Here is a 3698-nt window from a genome sequence, read left to right on the forward strand (position 1 = left end):
TTAGTAGTTCAATTCCTGTGATTACAATAATAAAAATCAGGTGGAGATGTGTAACATTTTTTATAATTTTTTGGAACATCATTCACATACCATGAATTTGCCTTTAAAATGGGCTTGTAGTTCTGTGCAACTGTCACCAGCATCTAACTTTAGAACAGTTTCATCTCCTCTCCCAAAAGAAACTTTATACGCAGTAGCAGTCTCTCTTCATTCTCCATTCCCTCCGGCCCCTGGCAATCACCAATCTACTTTTTGTATCCATGGATTTGCCTGTTTGGGGGTATTTCATACAAATGGAATCATGCAATATGTAGTCTTTTGCATCTGGCTTCACTCAGATGTTTTCATCATTCAGCCATATTAAAGCAGGTATCGATAGTATAACTTCATTCCCTTTTATTGCCAAATAACAGTCCATTGTATAGCTACAACATGTCTTGCTTATTCATTCGTCAGTTGATGGACATTTGACTTTCCAGTTTGGGGCTATTAACGATAACACTATGAGGATTTCCCTGTCAGTTGAGTGGTTAAGACTTCACCTTTCAATGCAGGGGATGAGCGTTTGATCCCTCAAGGAGTTAGGATCCCACATGCCTCTTCACCAAAAAACCAAAACATAAAGCAGGAGCAATATTGTAACCAATTCACTAAAGACTTTAAAAATGGTCTACCAAAAAAAAAAAAAATTAAAAAACATTTTTTGAACATTCAAAAGCTATGAACATTCATGTACAAGTTGGGTGTACGTATTTTGTCTTGGACATATACCTGGGTGTATCGCTGGGTCATATAACTCCATGTTTAAATTTTGAGGAACTGGTCAGTGGTTTTTCAAAGTGGCTGCACCATTTTCCATTCCCACCAGCAGTGCACCCTCTAGCCATCATAGTGAGTGTGAAGTGGTGTCTCACTGTAGTTTTGACGTGCATGTCCCTAATGTCTAATTAATGATTCAAGTATCTTCTTTGTGCAAACGGCTATTCAAATCCTGTGCCACTTTTTAACCAGGTGCTTATTTTTGAGTTATGAGTTCTTTAGATATTCTTGATACAAGTCTCTTATCAGACATATGATCTACATTTATTTTCTCCCATTTTGTGTTTTCACTTTATTAATGTTCTTTCAAACACAAAAGAAAGAACATTAACTTCTGTGCATTAGGAAGTTAATGTGCACTAACTTCTGCATGTGAAACCTAACAGTTACCGAACTTTGTAGACACGTGAACTTTTAAATTTAGGTGGGTGCATTTTTCTGTTTACTGCTCTTCTCAGCTTTATTTAATAAACTTGCATTTTGAAAAAAAAAAACAAAAACCATGATCACGAAGATTTACATTTTCTTCTAAGTTTTTGCTCTTACTTTAAGGTCTTAAGATTCATTCTGAATTAATTTTGCATGTGTGAGGCAGTGGATGTATAACTTTAACATTTTTTTATTTCTCAGGACCAAAGATTGTCCCCAGTGGCTCAAGATGAGGGGTGTGGAAAGTCCCCAGTAAGTTATATGCTGCCAAATTAGGCCAGAGTTAGCTGGGACTCTGGTCACACAGTCTTGTGTCCTACACTAAGGGTTCAGGCCTATTTTAAGAACAATGTTACATGGGTCCTGAGCTTTTCTATTAAAATGGTACAAGAAATATTCCAGTATTATGCATATTCCTGAAATAATCAAATTTATAGTGATTATAAAGCTAGGCACATTAATACAACTCAAAAGACATACAAGTCCAAGTAGAGCATTAGAGAAGTTTCCAGCTGCAGTGTGCAACAAGAATGGAGACTTGTACTACTATTAATATATATAAAATAGATATCAAGAACCTAGTGTATTGCACAGGGAACTCTACACAATACTCTGTAATAACTTACATGGGAAACGAATCTAAAAGAGTGGATATATGTCTATGTACAACTGATTCACTTTGCTGTACAGTAGAAAGTGGTACACATTGTAAATCAACTATATTCCAATAAAAATTAATCAAAAAGAACAGAAACTTAAGAGATTACTGTGCTAGTTTAGAGATGATATGGCTCATTAGGGTAGTGGCGGTGAGCACAAAAAGTGGAAAAAGGCAAGAGAACATTTAAGGAGGTAGAGTGGACAGAACACCAAATGACACAAAAAATTCAAAATCAGGTATAAATAGTCACTGGTTTTATTCAGCAGCTCAAACTAGTTCTGAGGCATTTAAAGAGGCGTTTCAAACAGCTCTGGAGCAATTAGAGCCTCCCACAAAGGCTGTAAGAATACACTTCTTTTTTTCAGTGAGCCGCATAGCTTCTGGGATCTGAGTTCCTCGACCAAGGACTGAACCTGGACCCTCAGCAGTGAAAGCACACAGTCCTAACCACTGGACCGCCAGAAGATTCTCAAAGTACACATTTATGTACACATTATTTGCTTAAAGTTAGGTTCACTAAACATGTTCCCCTTTCATATACTTCTTTGTAAGTAATAAAACAATATAGTGCTTCAGTAGTACTGAATACTTCAGCCTATATTTCTGCACAACTAAGCCCAATCGTGTGAGGTTTGCTTGTTTCTTGATTCTGCTCTATAAAAATGGGAGGACTCAAGGTACCAGGAAGTTTATTCATAGCTGGAAAATAACAAAAAGATTTCTTATTCTCCTGAAATAGGAAACTTTGTGTTTTCATAGTTAAAAATAATACACAATTTGAAAGGATTTTGTTTTTTAAAAAGTAGTTGAGAATTTTGATGAAATTCATTTATTTCAGTAGAATTAAACTATAAGCAGCATGAAAATATAAAGTGCTACATAAAAGCCCACAATACATAAAATTTAAAAGGTTTCATTGGTTTAAACAGTTACAGGCAAAACAGACATGTTTTTTTCAAGCATGCAAGCTATTTTAACTACCCTTGTATGTGCTGTGTTGGTCAAAAAAAAAAAGTCATGAGTTACCTAAACCTTAGAATTTGGGAAAAGAGTCCTAAGCATTTATCTACCAGATCACACGTTTTTTCCTGGCCTTATGCTATAAATAAGGGATTACAGCGGGGCTTTAAAAATAATGGTTTTCTGAAGAGGCCCTTTATCCGAGTGTTAAGAATGGCTCCAAAGACCAATTTTGTTCATTAACTCCACGATGGGGGTCAGATCGACAACTTAAGAATTTTTAAGTAGCAATGTGAGCTGAAAGGGAAGAAGCAAAAGATATGCCACTTTCAGATATGTGTATCAGGTGCTAAAAAAGAAAAAAAAAAAAAAAAGGAGAAGCTGGCCTGGCAGTTGATGAGTGAGGGATGAGAGGCCAACTCAGGCAGAGGAGGAACTGTATGATGTGCCTTCTTCTTCATCAGTTTTAAGTATACATGCACCCCATGGAAACATGCAACAATATCACACAGATTGAGGCTGGCTCAGAGGGAAAGCAGGGGAGATTGTTCCTAGCACGCGATTTATCTCAGCACAGGCTGAGACATGGGGGTGATAGCGTGACCTGGTGCTGCCCAGGTGAGTCAGTGACCTCCTGCTAGGAGAACACTGAACCAACATCCCTAATATCTTACACTCCAAATCAAGACTTCAGAACGTATTTTCTCAGGACAATAAAGTTGTAAGAAACTAACCTATAATTTTTCTGACATAGGAGGTCTTCATAAAGTCCTTAGGCTTTTAGACTTAACCAACTTCAGCTGTAGACAGAACAGTAACAATCCATAAA

Source organism: Bubalus bubalis, chromosome 10, assembly GCF_019923935.1.
Source record: "Bubalus bubalis isolate 160015118507 breed Murrah chromosome 10, NDDB_SH_1, whole genome shotgun sequence".
In the NCBI taxonomy this organism is placed as follows: Eukaryota; Metazoa; Chordata; class Mammalia; order Artiodactyla; family Bovidae; genus Bubalus; species Bubalus bubalis.